Consider the following 18343-nt stretch of genomic DNA (forward strand, 5'->3'; position numbering starts at 1 on the left):
TGCTGCTAGATGGTGGAGGGGGGCGAGGATGGCAGGAAAACAGAGGAACACTGGCAGAATCCTGACACACTAATGTTATTACTCATATGCCTGGAAGCAACATCAGTGCAAAAGGTTTTGCCCAAACACTGGAGCTTCCCTAGGATCCCATAACAACACACTGATGTTATTCTAGGTCAGCCTTTTTCAACTTTTGACTATGGAAGAGCTCCTGAAATATTTTTCCAGTTTCAATAAGGCCAGGAACTGGACCCAAAGTGTGGCAGAATCCATTAATGCAGGATATAATAGAAAGGTCAGGGATCCCCCAGGGAGCTCTCATGGATCCCCAGGGCTTCAGGGAGCCCTAGCTGGAAATACTTGTTCTGGGTGTATAAGGAGTGATGCCAGTATCTCTATGCTCACTTTTTTACTTTACTGCAAATTAATTAATTTTCCTTAAAGTTAAGAACCTCAATTAAGATACATTATGACCTTGGATCAGCAGCCATGAAGAGTAAATGGAAATTATTAGGACTCCCTTGCATATATTTTGAAGGTATAGTTTATATATGAGTGCCTTCTTTATAGTTGATATCCATGTATTTTGCACCTTCCTTTTGAACTCTGTTAAACTTCTTTGGATCTGAATACATCAGTGGGTATTAGCCAAGCTTTTTAGATAGTGCTTCCCCAATTGTCTTATTGCAAGAAGCCAGAATGACTGTTGAAAGCTTGATCCATAATAAGATGGTGGTTCCCTGCACACACTTTAAAAAGCCACTGTCTGCTCTAGAGACAGAATATAGGAATACATTTTAATGGGTCTGACACTGGAGGGCCAATTTTATGTTTCATATTAGGAGTTGACAGGTTTCTCCATATTTATGTGCAACCAGTTGAGATTTAAATGGATTGTGTGCAAGTACCCATTTTGAAATATATGCATGTAATTTCTCATCACTTCTTAAAATTAACCCTAATTAAAAAGTGTCAAATTTGGCAGGGGGGGAGTGCTCAATAAAAAGTCTGTTCAGTACGTATAAGAATTAAAGTTTTTTATAGAACACACTCCATCTTTAACACCAGTCGTATGTTTCTGCTGTACCATCACGGTTTGCAGACAGTATTATCCCAAAAAATTTTTTCATGAATTACAAACTCATTGATAATAATGGGAGGAGGAGCTGGTTCTTATATGCCACATTTCTCTGAAGAACCGTTTATGCACTGGGAACTTCACTGTCCCAGCTCTCATGCAGGAGCACAAATCGGGGATGGATGAGGTGCACTAGGCTAAATGTTCCCCCGTGTGGGTGCAGGAAAAGGTGGGGCACCTGCCATGACTAAAACTCCAGCCTGCAGAACGGCATGAAACCTCCAGTGCATAAATGGTCAAGGAGTCTCAAAGCAGTTTACATTCGCCTTCCCTTTCTTCTCCCCATAACAGACACCCTGTGAGGTAGGTGAGGCTGAGAGAGCACTGATATTAGTGCTCAGTCAGAACAGCTTTATCAGGGCTGTGGCAAGCCCAAAGTCACCCAGCTGGTTGCACCTGGGGGAGCATGGAATCAAGCCCGGCTCGCTACATTAGAAGTCCACACTCCTAACCAATACACCAAGTTGGCTCTCTACTGTTTAAGTAGGAATGTATAAGGGAATAAAGCTTTAACAAAAACAATCTTCACCTTCACTATACACATCTTCTGATATTTATGTGGATTATTTTACCTATTTATTATTAGGGATGGGCATGGACCAGCTCATGACAAACTTGGTCCGATCTTGAGCCCCAAAACTGATGTTCTGAGAAAGCTGATGGGCTAATTTGCCATGTTGTTAGGTTGAAATGGCTACTGGTACCACTGTCCCTCTCATGGACATGTAGTGATTGGGAAGTTTTACCTGTAAACAATCAATGTACAAATGCATTGGAGCCTTACTAAACTGAGAGAGTTAACAACCCCATTCAGCCAATTTGATTCCAGTTTCCCTGACAGTGTCCCAAAATGTGTGGTTTGCTCGCCAACTGTGTCTCTGACTGGTTCAGCAAATTAGACCTGGATCCATTCCCTGCTCTTTCCCTATCATAGCTCAGACCTACCTCAATGTACAAGTCACACCAGGGAAGGAATAACAATGTGGCTAGGGTAGAGGGCACAGGTTCGCTCTTGAAAGAAAGGACTCCAAGTTGCACACAAACACACACTTCACTGATGGAGTCTGATAAGCAATGCAGTTTACAAGGGGGAGGGGGGAATAAAAAATTTTCCGACTAATAATTTGATTTAGTTTTGATATCCAAAATCCCATCAAAAATAAGCAAGATGATAATCTTGTTGATAACAACTCCCTTTCATCTCTATTACCAAAATACCCATCCTATTTCCTGCAAATACAAAAGCTATTTACGGAATATACAGATCATTTATCTTCTGTTCTCTCTTCTCTGTATGAGAAAAACACAATTGGCTGCATATTTCAAAAAAGAAGGAAAGGTGATAAATGCAGACAAAGGGGAGGGGGTGGAGAGACATATACACATCCACCCCGATGAAATGGGAAACAGAAGAGCAGAAACAAGTGCCAGATGCTAAATCAGCAGCCAAGTATTTAATCAAAGCATTCTAAAAATGGACTCCAAGTTGTTAAAAATGTTTGTAACTGTTCATCCTCTTTTGTAAGCAATCCTTCCCTTAAGTAGCCAGATTTACCATTTCTGCCATCCCAGTTTAAGTTTCCAAAATGTACCTTGTAAATTATTTCTGGAAGCATATTTAATAAACTCAATAAACAATCAGGCCTGAAATTAGAAAATCCTAAAGATTAATAGAGGGCAAACTCACACACCTGCTCCACTTGCTGTTCTCTCACGCTTCATGATGCTATGCTGGCATTGCCTTCATGGTTGCACACTGTGGAGTATTCGGTTCATGAGAACATGCTGTCTCCAAGGCAGAGGTAATCAGCCCTCTGCATGCATGTAGGAAGCTGGCACTTGGGGAACTGCCATGCAAAATGACAGGTGTATGCAGCAGCCAGTCAGTATGACTGGTAAAACCTCCGCTGGGCCTCCATCCATACTGTCTCTGGGTTACCCCAATCTGGGATGTGAACTAGAGGCCTTGAGTATGCTATCTCCAAGTCTTTCCGCCAAGCTGTGCCTTTCTCATTGAGCTTTGGTTAAGGTGCACTTGTATATTTCCTCACTGCATTCCCATTGTCTGGCAAAAGGCTGTGCTCCTGAGTTCCAGCAAGCCAGGAATTGACCCCCTGCAAAGAAGAGATTTAGGCTGTTCTCATGACATTACCCTTGCTGCTTGAGCGACAGAAACACAGGAGCACTGTGGCTAGAAAGGCCAATTTCTCTCCCTGTGGGTGTACTTGGCTCCCAGGGAACCTGGCTGCAAACCCACATCTGTAGAGCTTCCTGGAGCATGTTCACTCTAGGGTCCACAGTTGCACCACATACTCCTTCCAGGGGAGTATGCTGTGTTCCCTCAATTTCCTCTCTTGGTGTATTCAGCATGTGTATGCTTATTGACTGTGTCCATCTGACTCCCATAGACCATTGGTGGCATGCTACTATTAGATTATTGCCTTGAAGTAGAGTTTCTGTGCCGTGCTGTGAGTGTGTTTCTGTTATTTTCCCTCTGCGGAATGGGCAGAGGGCTCCAGCTAGTAGTGCCGGACTGTGCTGGTGAGCTGCCCATCATGGAATCTCTGGTTTGGTCAGCTTTTATTTAAGAAAATTACTGCCTCTTATTTTAAATTGAGGGTTTTTTTATTCTGTTGTTAAGGTTTAGGGTGGTCCGGTGACACAAAACGTTGTTCTGCTTCCGAGTGGTTTATTAATTGAAGTAAGAATTCAATTGACGTGTCTTCATTTCTACTGTCTTCTGTTGTCTTGCAATTTCTGGATTTGAATTTGTGTTCCAACATATTAAAAATATTTGCAATACAGTGACATGTTAGTGGTACTTCTTTGGTTAGTGCAGTTTTCTGTGTCCCAAATCTTCTGAATCATTCTCATCCCCAGGACAGCTCCAGTTGAGAAGAATAGAAAAGTTGGATACAAATGGCAGCAACTTTTCTCTTGCAAACACAACTCAGTCTTTTCCTTCATTAACATTTTAAGGCATCCTTTCATCAGAAATGATTTTTTAAAGGAAATTAAATCATTAAAAACCATCGTTCGTTGTCACAAGGGACCATCAGCACCATTTTTCACCATATACAGTATGAAATCACGGAAAAGACTCAGCTGGGCAATGGGAACATGCTGTCCTTTTTCATGATGTTGTTTTGGAAAATAAAATGCAAACATGTTTGGGAGTTTCTTGCCTGATCATTGCTCCTGAATTATTTGACGTTGGCTCATAAATAAGAGAGGAAACAGCTGCACAGGAACTTAGCAATGGCACTGGTCATAATGGCTATAATTTTGAACGTCAGATCTATTGAGCATCTAATGTCACTGGTTCCAGCGCAATTTGTTATCTTCATGCCACCTCCCTCAAGTATGACTTGTTTATTTCCTCAGTACAGCCAACAATACCTTAGACAACTACACTGGAGGCAAAATGAGAAGGGGGTGAAGTGAAGCAAGCATCCCTTTTCACAAAACCATTGTCTCAAATATTTAAACGTTTCCCACTTAAGCTGTGTTGGGGGGGGGGTTACCTTGCGAGGGTGAAAACATTTGCCTCCCTGTAGCACTATGCTCTGTGATCTATCCCCTCTAAGGTGTCCAATACACAATGCACCCTACATGTGTCAAATCCCAGGTCCATGGCCAGACTGAGAGTCAGATGGACATCAGGGGAAGTCACCTTAAACTCCACTCATTGTTTTGACATTGAAAGCAGGCACTGCTGGGTGGGAGAGTATCTTCTCTCCTCCCCAAGCAGTGCTGCTTCACAGCACCAAATGAGCAACTCCTGTTTAAGGTGAAGTCTTCCAAAATATGTCTCACTGCGAGTCTGGTCATGCACTCATGACCCAAAATGTGCCAGGTGTATTTAGGGTTGGAAACCTCCAGGTGAGGCTCACTGAGGCCCTCCCCTCTACAAAGCCCATACTCCCCTGGCTCCAGTCCCCAAATTGCCAGCCTGCAGCAGGTAACCCTTGGGAGTATTAGGTATTTTAGCCCTTTGGACAAGAAAAACAAGATGTGATAACATAAGAGCAACTATGCTGGATCACAGCTATGATCCCATCTAGTCCTGCATCCTGACCCACACAAGGCCCAGCCTGATATCTCTAAAAGGCCTCTGAGTACAGCTCAGATACCACAGCCTAGCCTCAATGAATTTGTCTAAATCCCATTTTAAAATCAACTAAAATGCCCATCATTACATCCTGTGGCAGTGAATTCCACTTCATCTCCAAAGTATCTATCTTAGTCCCTGCAAGTTCAGACCCTATCAGTATATATTTAAAGTTAGGATGGCTTCCCCCACAGCCCACATTCTGAACATCATTTGCCATGTTGTCACCTACTCGCCCCAGTTGGAGAAATTGTTTCAGAGCTTCTTAAAATCTGCTATGTTTGTTACTGTCCTGAAAAATTGGTTGTTATTCACAAACCTGGCCACTTCACTAAAGGTAAAGGTAAAGGTATCCCCTGTGCAAGCACCGAGTCATGTCTGACCCTTGGGGTGACGCCCTCTAGCGTTTTCATGGCAGACTCAATACGGGGTGGTTTGCCAGTGCCTTCCCCAGTCATGACCGTTTACCCCCCAGCAAGCTGGGTACTCATTTTACCGACCTCGGAAGGATGGAAGGCTGAGTCAACCTTGAGCCGGCTGCTGGGATTGAACTCCCAGCCTTATGGGCAAAGCTTTCAGACGGCTGCCTTACCACTCTGCGCCACAAGAGGCTCTTTCACTGCTTACGCCCAATTCCATATCTTTTATGAACACACTCAATGTTCACAGCACAAACCCATGTCAAGCCCTGATGTTTGCTTTCTTCTACTACAAAAACTGTGCATATACACCTGTTCTCTGTTTCTAGTACTTTAATCAGTTTCTAATCCACAAGATAACCCTTTCTCATACCCTAAACCCACCAAATGTTTTCAGAAGCTTTCAGTGAGGAAAACATCGTCTGCCACATCACCCTCATCCTCATATTTGTTAATTGCATCAAAGAATTTCAAAAGTCTGCTGAAACAATTGTCCTTTATAGAATTCATGGTGATTCATGCTCAGTAGAACTGGATCATTCTATATTTGATAAGAATTCTACCAATTTATCCAGAACAATTATTAGATTAATTAGACCATAGTTTCTCAGATCTTGTCTGGATTTTATATTTGCAGCATTCTAATCTTTCAGAAGGGAGGCCAATTTACCAAGTTGCATATTCTTGTTAAGAGTGTAACGGTTACCCTTTAGGGGGCATTTCCACACATCAGTAAAAATAGTGTTTTGCTAGCTGAATGGCAAAGCGCTAAATGTTATCTCACTTCCCAGCCATTACTTACAATTTTTGCTGTCTCGCCTTGTCCGCCATTGTTTCATGCTTCTTACACTCCACATGTGCTGCTGGAAATGGCATAAAAGAGCAATGCGCCTTATACGTGACTCTCTTCTGCCTGTCAATCAATCCAGGCAGCCAATCCCCTTCCTCCACAGCACTGATAAAGCTCTTCTGACCAAACAGTAATATAACCCACCTCACCTAGGAGTGTGGACTTTTAATCTGGCAAGCTGGGTTTGATTCCCCAATCCCCCACATGCAGCCAGCTGGGTGACTTTGGGCTCCTCACAGCACTGATAGAGCTGTTCTGACCAAGCAGTAACATCAGGGCTCACTCAGCCTCACCCACCTCACAGGGTGTCTGTTGTGGGGAGAGGAAAGGGAAAAGAATGTAAGCAGCTTTGGGACTCCTTTGGGGAGAGAAAAGCGGCATATAAGAACCTCCTCCTCCTCCTCATTCTATAATGGGAATTTCAGCATTCTCAACTTTTCCGAAGCCAGGGGGGTTGATATTTGAGGTAGAGTCTCCAAACTTTCAGGGTAGCTCCAGGAGGTTCTTCCCTGACTCTTCTCTAAATTTCAGAATGATTAGTCCAAAGGGTCCATGTCTAGTGGCTCCGGAAGGGGCTCCAGAAGAAGGTGCCCCATCCTTCCATTATATCCTATGGGACAGACTCTCCATAGGATATAATGGAGGGATGGGGGCACCTTCTTCTGGAGCCCCTAGAAGTGGACCTCGCATTTGACATGGAGTGCTTTTAAAAAGTCAAATGGGAAGAGTGCAGATTAGAAAAAATTCATAACCAGGAAAATGCTTAACATGGTTTTTAATGCTAGGCACATGCACAGTCTTTAGGAAGCCTGTATGTATGTATGTATGTATGTATGTATGTATGTATGTATGTATGTATGTATTTATTTATTTATTTATTTATTTATTTATTTATTTATTTATTTGGATTTCTATACCACCCATTCCTTGTGGCTCTGGCTGGTTTACGTTGAACATGCTTGCAAGATGCTGTTGGCCAGGACAAATAGCTGCCTCTAGGCATATATTTTGAGTAAACTGTACTTCAAATGATAAGAAATTACATGGGCAGTGTACAAAAGTGTACGGCAAGTGGCAATCTTCTGGTAACCTAGGTAGCCAAGTGGGTTAGCAGGTCATCAAATGGGAGAAAACAATTTTGGTGCCTTCATCTGAACTAACAGAAGAGAAAAAGATGATAACTGGCTCCATGCAGGAAACTGAGAGGAAAGAAGACACACCCTGTGTGGGTGACTGCTGCGAAAATCCAGGCCAGGAATAAAGGAACACACAAGACAGTTTGAAGAGGAAGACCTTATCCATCCTTTCTGGATGGCATACCTAAAGACATTATCATGCTGGATCAGGTATCAAGAAGCTCACACATGTGAAGAGTATCTTGAATACTCTAACTGGGGAGAAACACTTCCATAGGGAAGATATAAGAGGGAACATTTATAGCATTGTTGTATATCTTGTTGTTTCCCTTTTCCCTTTACACCAGGAGTTCCTAGTGTGGACCACAGAGCCCTCTGATACCTTTCCAGGTACCCCACAAGTGTTTTTAGGGACCAGGTGGGACTCTTGACCAACAAGACTTCTGACAGGCAACAGGCAATCCTCTTTTCTAATACCTGTTACAGGTAGACAGTTGTCTGCAGGGGGAAAGGTTGGGTGGAGTTCTCTCTGGGGGTCCAGGTCCTGAGAGAACTATCTATCACTCAACCATCAGTATACCAATGCTATGAAAATAGTGAATAATTAACCATACCAAAGGTCTCAGAAACATCAAACAGTACATTACCCCTATCTGTAAACTTAGATTGTTAATCACAAATTGCACTAAAAGCTGGTCCTAAGCCCAACTGAAAAGAGTCAAGTGCTGATATATCATTCAGGAAACAATGATATATCTTATTACTGAATCTTTGGGGTGGGGGAGGGGGACACTCTAACAGAAATTGATTCTTAAATGCCACTTTTCTCTACCCGAAGGAGCCTCAAAGCAGCATACAATCGCCTTCCCTTTCCTTTCCCCACGACAGACACCATATGAGGTAGGTGTGAGCCCTGATGTTACTGCTCGGTCAGAACAGCTTTATCAGTGCTGTGGTGAGCCCAAGGTCACCCAGCTGGCTGAATGTGGGGGAGCACAGAATCAAACCCAGCTCGCAAGATGTGAAGTCCTCACTCCTAACCACTATACCAAGCTGGCTACACCAAACTGGACATTTCACTGGCTGTAGAGAGTGTTTAAAAATGCTGGTTGAGCAGCAAGTACCACCACCGCTCAAACAGATTCCATGTGTGACTGAAGGTAAGCTGCAGCTGCCATTGTATGGCAGCCATTTTATGGCAGCGCCCACAACACTATATCACAATTCCAAATTGCCTGCAGGCTGAAAAAGGTTGGGAGTCTCCTGCCTTACTTATTCTTTTATCCTTTATTTGTTAGCTCATGATTACTTTCTAACCACAATAGAGGTACAGTGTCTAGAATGCTGGACTAAAATCTGAGATACCTAAATTCAAATTCCTCTCCCCCACCCTCCCGAAACATGCAAATCACTGGGCAACCCTGGGTCAGTTACAATATCTTAGTTTAACCTATCATATGGGGTTGTTGTTGTAAGAGTCAAGTGGAAGAACTACATTACTAGATAGGCTGTATAATTTGGCTAAGTCCTTTGTCAGTTGCATTACTCTGGTGCTAGAATTTGGAATGGGAACCCCAGGGCTGAAGTTTAGCACAGCATTTACATTTCCATGCTTTACAGCTAGAATCATTCCCATTCAAGCCCCATACAAATATGCCTTTGTCTGTTTCAAAATACCAATCAGTGGAATTTTACTTTTCTCATGCTCAACCTGATGTGTTAGGCTATCCAGCAAGTTTCTCTAGGCAGTTGGTTTACTCCCCACTTATGAATTCTGGCAGGCCCATACCTCATACACAATGCCAGTCATTCAGATGTCAAAACTTTGAACTGGACTATTGCTCAGAAATTACTACACACAATCATTCACAATAGCTAGCTATTACAGCAGAAAACTATTTTTCTATATAACAAAAACTGTGCTAGCTTTTCTTCTGATGCCCAATTGTATCTAATAATGGGGAAAGTGCACTTATTTTTTAAATACTCTCTATAAGTAATTGGTTTCTATGGCCTATTATGCACATGTATCTTCCCTTGCTTTGTGCATATTCATCAGATTTTGTTTGTCCCTCAGCATTGATTTTCCTCCCTTCATTACTCAATTCACTTTCTGGTCACTGTTACACCTTGGGTTTTCTGAGTGGTTTTGTGCCGATTTTTCCTTGTTTTGTTTCCAAACCAAAGGTATTTCAAAAGTATACAGATTCCTTTGGATTTTCCCTCTGCCCTTTTGTTACATCAAAGGTCACATTGAGTTTATTCTGCCTGCTCTGCACCTTCCACCATCCTCCCCCCTTCATTAGCATACAAGCTCCATTTTCCCGGAAACTGAAGATGGCGCCATAAGGAAGCTGGACTTCTGTTCAGCTCTTAAGCCATGCCGAGGGTCAGGAACTTCAGCACCTGGCTGACCTGAACAGATACGCAAATCTGCTCACCGGTCGCCCCAGGAACCGGGAACGGCATCCTGAGGGTCCTACAGATCCGTGGGGAGATAGGAATACCGACCTCCCGGGATTAATAGCGGCGTGTGCTCAAGGTCAAGATGGCGTCTTTGTCACAAACAACTTTACAAGCTTGAAACGACCAGCTGACCTTACATTCTTCCCAGACCATCATTTACCAGATCGACAAGAGCAGAAGCTGACAGAAGCTGGAATCTGCAACAGTAAGAATTGAAAGCTTTCTGGCTTTTCTCTCTCCTCTCCCACAAGCTCTTCCCTCCCCCCTCCCTCAACCAATTCACAAGCGAATTCCTTCTTTCACCGAGTGAGAGACTCCCAGCTAATTATACCCATTAACCAAACAAAGAGAGTGCTTTGAAGATTTATTGCTGAAAGTTCAGTGGGGGAATTTGACTTGATACGGAGATCGACAAACTGATAATTTGGGATCGCTCGTGCTCCCGCGAGACCGCACGAGACTTTCTGTTTATAGTTTGTGACTGCCTAGAACTATGGAAGAATTAACTAAGGCACAGCTTTTCCATTTGTTATGCAAAGGAAACTCAGAGATACTGAAAGCAGTCAATAAGCTGGAAAAGGAAATTCGTGGGACTAAGGGGGAGCTTTTGGATGGAGCCCAAGGTCCGGAGAGACCAGCTGATGACGCAGCTCAGCTAACAGTAAATCAAGTGAAACTTCAATGTCTGGAAGTTAATCAACTGGAGGGAGAGAGTGCCAGAGATGTAAAAACCCAAAGTACCTTCAAAGAACCTGCGAAAACAGATTCAAGGAAGGAAAGTACCGAAAACCTGGAAGTTTATACAGAGCAGGAAATGACTTGGATCAGCAAAATAAAGAGTCTATTCAAAAGCGACAGCAACTAGGAAGTTATCAGGAGATATTTCTGTGCGACCAGAGGAAGAGATCCAGATTGACAAAGGATTCAGAGCCCCCTCAAAGGCGATTACAAGCAAGAATCAAGTAAGAGATTTCTTTGGCCCTGACAGAAGGACAATCAGAAATACTCTACTATGGAAAAAAATACAATTTCATTTTCTGCGACCACCTGAAAGATGAGCTGAACAATGGAATACTCTCCTGGCTTCCGGTGGGAAAAAATAGTAGCAGTAACCTTTAAGACAGGTCCAATATATGAAGGGAACTGACTTTATATCATTTAAGACAATCTGTAAACAGCCCGTGGCGCCACGGGCGCCACGGACTGTATAAAGGAGTAAGGGGTAGTGGGGAGGAGTTAGGGCGGGACCGGTCCGGGATAAAAACTCGGGGGGGGCCAATCAGGAGCCGCGAAGCGGCTCCTGATTGGCCCCTCCGAGTGTCAATCCCGCCCAAAGCAGACAATGGGGAGCCGCGCGAAGCGCGGCTCCCCATTGCCTGCTTCACTCGCTCGGAAAATGGTGGCCCGCCTGGTGAGAGCCTCGGCTGGGGGGTGGGCCGGGAAGCCTTCTCTCGGCCGGCGGAGCGGCCTCGCAGCGTTGTGGACGCTGCGAGCCCGCTCCGCCGGCCGAGAGAAGGCTGCAGAGAGCCTCGGGGGGGGTGGATGGGTGGGGGGGGACGGGAAGCCTTCTGCCGCCGGCCGCAGCGGGCTCACAGCGTCGTAGACGCTGTGAGCCCGCTGCGGCTGGCGGCAGAAGGCTCCAGAGAGCCTCGGGGGGGTGGATGGGTGGGGGGGGGACGGGAAGCCTTCTGCCGCCGGCCCGCCTTCGCAGCTCCAAGCCGGCGCCCAGGAGAGCCAGCAGAAAGAAAAACTCCTGTAGGAGCCCTTCGCAGCTCCAAGCTGGCGCCCACAAGAGCCAGCAGAAAGAAAAACTCCTGTAGGAGCCCTTCGCAGCTCCAAGCTGGCGCCCACAAGAGCCAGCAGAAAAAAAAACTCCTGTAGGAGCCTTTCGCAGCTCCAACCCGGCACGCCCACGAGAGCCAGCAGAAAAACATTAACCCTGGAGGAGCCTTTCGCAGCTCCAAGCCGGCACGCCCACGAGAGCCAGCAGAAAAAAAAAAACCCTGGAGGAGCCTTTCGCAGCTCCAACCCGGCACGCCCACAAGAGCCAGCAGAAAAACATTAACCCTGTAGGAGCCTTTCGCAGCTCCAAGCCGGCACGCCCACGAGAGCCAGCAGAAAAACATTAACCCTGTAGGAGCCTTTCGCAGCTCCAAGCCGGCACGCCCACGAGAGCCAGCAGAAAAAAAAAACCCTGGAGGAGCCTTTCGCAGCTCCAACCCGGCACGCCCACGAGAGCCAGCAGAAAAACATTAACCCTGGAGGAGCCTTTCGCAGCTCCAAGCCGGCACGCCCACGAGAGCCAGCAGAAAAAAAAAAAACCCTGGAGGAGCCTTTCGCAGCTCCAACCCGGCACGCCCACGAGAGCCAGCAGAAAAACATTAACCCTGGAGGAGCCTTTCGCAGCTCCAAGCCGGCACGCCCACGAGAGCCAGCAGAAAAAAAAAAACCCTGGAGGAGCCTTTCGCAGCTCCAACCCGGCACGCCCACGAGAGCCAGCAGAAAAACATTAACCCTGGAGGAGCATTTCGCAGCTCCAAGCCGGCACGCCCACGAGAGCCAGCAGAAAAAAAAAAAACCCTGGAGGAGCCTTTCGCAGCTCCAACCCGGCACGCCCACGAGAGCCAGCAGAAAAACATTAACCCTGTAGGAGCCTTTCGCAGCTCCAAGCCGGCACGCCCACGAGAGCCAGCAGAAAGAAAAAAACCCTGGAGGAGCCTTTCGCCGCTTCAAGCCGGCGCCCTGGGAGCCCCGGCAGCCGCCCACAGCGCAGCTGCTGGGTGCTCCCTGCCCTCATGGCCCCAGAACACAATGGAGCCGCCGGGAAAGCCGCAGAAGAACAAAAAAATGCAGAGGAGCCGCCGTCCGCCTCCTCTTTCAGGTAGCCTGTCCCTCGCTCTGTCCCTCGCCTGCCGCTCGCTCTGGTCCCCACCTGCTAGCGCCCATTGTCTTCTTCATACAATGGGCTATTTTACTAGTAATAGAATATATCCTTATAATAGATTATACCCTCCTATGTATCAACAACTACTTTGTTAAGAAAGATGGTAATAACTCCTAGATCAGGATTAATATGCGATGGGAATTGAATATGTATGTTAATATGTATGCTAAAAGAGGATGACAAACCATATTTTATAGGCATTAACAAAACGACAGTAGTAATTCTTGGGTCAAGGCCAATTTATGAAGGAGACTGACCTAATATCATTTAAGATAATAACAGAATGTATTCCTATAACAGATCATACTCTCATATGTATTAACAATCACTTGGTTAAGAAAAATGGTAAAAACTTCTAGACTAGGAATAATATGTGATGGGAACTAAATATCTATGTTAAAAGAGATGGCAAACCATATCAACTGGTCGCTTTTTCTTTACAACTTCTTTGTAAATGCTTTATATAACGATAAACAATAAAATTATTATAATAAAAAAAAAGCTCCATTTTCCCCTCACTTTACATTATTTTTAAAAATATTAACAAGTGGCATGATACGTGATATGAGACTATTGCTATTCTTGGAATAGGAAATATTAAAATGATGAGAGTAAAGTTTAAACATCCCATGGCCTTTCCTATCCATCACTCAAACTCTTCCCAAGCCCTATCACTCTCTCTAAAACTAACGATACCCCAGCCAAAACCATACCTAAGGTAAAATGCACCTTAATATGAATCCTTATTTTTACATGTAAAATAAGGTAAAATATCATTAAGACATCTCATTGCCTTTTGTAACCATCACTCTAATTCTTCTCTAGGTCTAATACTCTCTCTAAAACTAACCATTCCCCAGCCCAAACCATACTTAAACCTTAAAATTATCCCCAATATGAATCCATACTGTTTGACATATTTTTGCATGTGAAATAATGTTTAAAAAAAAAACCTTAGATAGTCCATGGGTTTTGTTAGCTATCATTTCAAAACTTCCCTATCCCTAATGCTCCCTCTAAAAATAACTACTCCTCATTTCAAACCATGCCTAAACTACCCCCAGTTTTAGGATGACTTTTCTTCTGTTATGGCACTGAGAACTGTCTTTTTTTATGCACAAATGTCAGTGTGTTTTTAATCTCCTCCCCTTTTCTGCTCACAGTCCATCTACCAATGGGATCTCGAGCGCCTGCTGTTGATACTCTGTCTTTGTCAGAGATCACATGAACATGCTATTTGCCCTGGCAACTGAGCTGTATTGCTATTTACATTAGTGGAAATTACCCTGAAGTATTTATGGCATTGGAACGCTCCAGAAACTACAAAGCTCTACCTCTGATCAATGATCGGGGGGGGGGGGGAGCTCAAAGTGCCTGCTGCTGATTTCTGCTTCCTCAGTGTCAGCGATCACATGAACATGCAATCTAATTCAGTCTCCCATTGCCCATAGCAGCCCAAGGACAGCCTGGGTGTTCCACATGGCTTTTTTTTTTTTTTAGGAAGGAAGGGGCTTTGCTTTAACTCTGGGTGGCTCTCTGGCAGCCACTTTAGAGGGATTTCCCCCAGAAAGCAGTCCTTCATAGCTTGATTTCCACAGACCAAGGCTCTCTGTCTTAAAGATACTGGCTTGAATTGAAATGCTAATTGCTGACAACGTTAGTTGAAATGTGAATGACGTTGCCCAGCAACAGAATTCCCTCCTTAAACTCTCATCCACTTCTCAGAGTTACCATAGGAACTTTTTAATTATGCATTCACCGGGGGGGGGGGGAACAAACGCAGTATCATAGCACGTGCATAAATGGGATTGTTTTAAAAACGTTTTTTAAAGCAACGTTTTAAAAGGGTTGGCAAACTGACTGCATTGAAAACTGATACATGCATAATAGGCCCTTCTCTCTGTCTTTGATTTTAGAAGACCTAACCTGATTTTATATATTTTATATATCTGAACTCCTAAAATTCTCCCTCTATCTATGATGACTTACAGCTCTATGAGTGTATGATCAGGTCCCAATCAAAGGCAAGAAATGGGATTTGAAAAAAATAATTGCCACCAGAGAGCATTTATGCACCGACTTTACACAGCCATTAACCATCCCTTTCACTCTGTTGCACAAGCTTTTCATGTCACATCCATTTGAGAGAAGTTCAGCTCTGTAACAATTACGCTCCTGAAGTCCAATAAAGAAATCATTTACAAGCCTGGCAGTCTGACCATTACACTTTGATGTGCAATGGTAGTGACCCTGAGGGCATTTGAACAGCTATCCCTCTCAGCCCAAAAGATTGAAAAGTATTGATGAGAAAGCAAAGACCAAGAAAACTCCTGCCTTCTAAGACATTTGTTCTGCCGCTTCCCATTTACTGCCACATTAATCTCTCCAGGAGATACGTAAAATATTTTCTCACAACTTTGCTTTTACAAAGGTGAAGGAGCAAAGCAAAAACCGTTAAGTACCTATATTAGAAAGCAACTAAGGGCTTTGTTAATTAGAAAAGAAGAACTAGTAGTTGGTCGAGAATGTAGCAGCCAAGGATGTTAACAGGAATGGGCTACCAATGTCTTTCTGAGTATAAGTCCACACTGGCTACCAATGTCTTTCTGAGTATAAGTCAAGGTCTACACCTTCAAGTCCCTTTATGATTTGGACTGAACATACCTGAAGAACTTCCCACTCTCTTATGAAGCTCCATGACCACTATGGTCATCTTTGGAGGTTCTGCTTTGGGTGTTTCTACGAGATTAGGCAGGTGAAAATATGGAAAAGGCTCTTTTTGATCATGTCACCAGAACTCTGGAACTCTCTCCTCATGGAGATTTGTCTGTCCCCTTCTTTTACTGCCTATGTCCTTTTGCACTCCTGTTTGGACATAGCCCTATCCAGAAGAAGAGCTCAGTTTGCAGCTTATTTTCCTGGGCAGCTCATGTTCCTCATAGGAGCTTAGCCCTACTAGGTCCTTGCAGTATAAGGCCCGAGAAACAACACTGGAATGTGTAAGTCTGATTTCCTCTATGAAAATTTGAAAAAACTTGGCACTTTTGAGATTGCTAAGCAAAATCAACAGTTGAGTAGCAGGGAGCTCCCACCTTCTCAGCTGTTTCTCATGAAGAGCCCCTGCTTTCTCTTCTTCATGAGCCATCATGAGCCACCATGAAATGCACCAAAATTTGTGGTAGTTCGTCCTGATTCTGTCGGTTCATAAACTTCAGTTCGCAAAACCCAAACCAACCAAAATTTGGGATGAACTTTGGTTCATCATCCAGTTCATCCCCATTCCTCATTGTGAGTGCATTGTTATGGCAGCAACCTCAACATCAGCAGAATTATGAGCTACAGCTAACTTACGTTATCTCCGTTTTTTTATGCAAGCACCAAAGCAGAGCCTTTGGCTTGAAATAGAAAGGGACACAGAACTGGCAGGAAAGGGGGAATACTGCACAAAAAGGGGAAAGTCAAAGGCACTACTGGGGCCCATTATGCACGGCCGCCAAAACGCCGATTTCGGGTCACATGGAAAACGTGGAGGGGGAAGACACGAAGCAAACCGTTTATGCACGGGACGGGACACAATGGCGGCAAAACCCAGAGTAGCCGATTATGCACACAGCAACCCCAGCGCCACTTCTGGTTGCGCCCCGGTCGCCTGGAAGCTCCGCTTTCTTCCGCGTTTCGCTAACACGGCTTTTTCGGCGGCATACACTGAATCTGCGGCCGGTTGCAGCCAGCGCCATGCGTTATCGATGATTTTAGGCAACGCCATTCAACCCCAAATATGGACCTTCCTCTCCATGCATAATGGGCCTGGGAGATGAACCCAGGACCATATTTTTTCTAGGCAACCTCATTAGTCAGCTAAGCTACAGTTCCTGTGATTGGCATGAATCTTTCCTAGACACAACCAGAAATCTTTGGTCACATAAAGATATTTCACATAGGCACCTGCACCTGGGCATAGTTATATAGTGGTGAGTATTCTGCATTGTGGCCACAGCAACCTCAGTATGAATCTGAGTCACAGTAGGCATCTTAGCTCCAGCTTCATTCTATATTCCACACAAGCATCTAAGCTAGATCTTTGTCCTGAAGCAGAAAAATGTAGCTATGATTGACAGGAAAAATAAAGTTTTTCTCACTGAGGGCTTCTTGCCTCCAGCTTCAAAAGCACTACTGGGAATCAAACCAGTTGGCAAGAAACAGAGTCTGATTTCACAAACCCTTCAGTGTTCCATCTCTTACAGGCAGCCAGGCAAAGTCCTTGGCCAGATAACTGAGGATTTTCCAGACAGACACTTGTGCCTAGGCCGTGATCATATAGTGGTAAGTACTCTGCATTGTGGCTGCAGCAACCTCGGTTCGAATCCGAGTCACGGCAAGACTCTTAGCTCTGGCTTTGTTTTATTTTCTTTTTCCATATGTTCATATAAGTTGAGCCTTTCACTTGGACTTGAAAAGTGCTCCTGAGTGAGAAAAGGAGAGCACTGCTCACTAAGAATTGGAAACTTCCACTAGGAACTGAAGCGATGGTCTCACACTTAAAAAGCTGAGGATTTGGTGAGCCTGGTTGAATCACAACAAGCTTCCCTGCCACTCCTTGTTCATTATAATTGGGCCACTTTGCCAGACGAGGGGGAAATGTAGTCCTCAGCAAGAGCACAGCTTGCCTTTTTGCAGTAGAATCTGATCGATGTGTGCACCAGGATAAATTTAGTTAGAATCTTTTATATTGGATTCAGGGGGGGAAGCCATTGCTGTGATTTCTGTTTGGGGAGTAGGATTACCAGTTCAGGTTTCAAATCCGGGGGGGGGGGGGCTGGATTTTCAGGACCATTACTTTTAATGGAGCACCAATTTGAAGATTTGTGGCACTGTTTTTAAAGGTAATAGCACCAAATTTGCATAGAACATAGTCCTCCCTCGAATCTAAAGACCCTCTAACTTTCAAGCAGAATAGACAGAAGGACTTGTTTTTACTGATTGCCAAAGCAGGTGCCTTTTGGTGCAGGTACACTTCTTTCCATTGATTCCTACCAGGAGGAACCTCTCTCATTTTTTCAAAGCAAAAGTCTTCTCCACATCTGTTGTTCTCACATAATCTCTGAAAGAATGGCTGACAATTTTGCAAAAATTACCTTTATGCTGAAAATTCAGTGCTGGCCTTCTTTTCCTGTTGTGGTTCTTTTTTTTCCCCTTTCACAAAATAAAGAAACCTTCCTTTGCAGAAAACCTCCCCCTGCTCTACCCCCGCAATCTTTGAGAATCGTGCACATTTTTAA

Source organism: Paroedura picta, chromosome 8, assembly GCF_049243985.1.
Source record: "Paroedura picta isolate Pp20150507F chromosome 8, Ppicta_v3.0, whole genome shotgun sequence".
Taxonomy (NCBI): Eukaryota; Metazoa; Chordata; class Lepidosauria; order Squamata; family Gekkonidae; genus Paroedura; species Paroedura picta.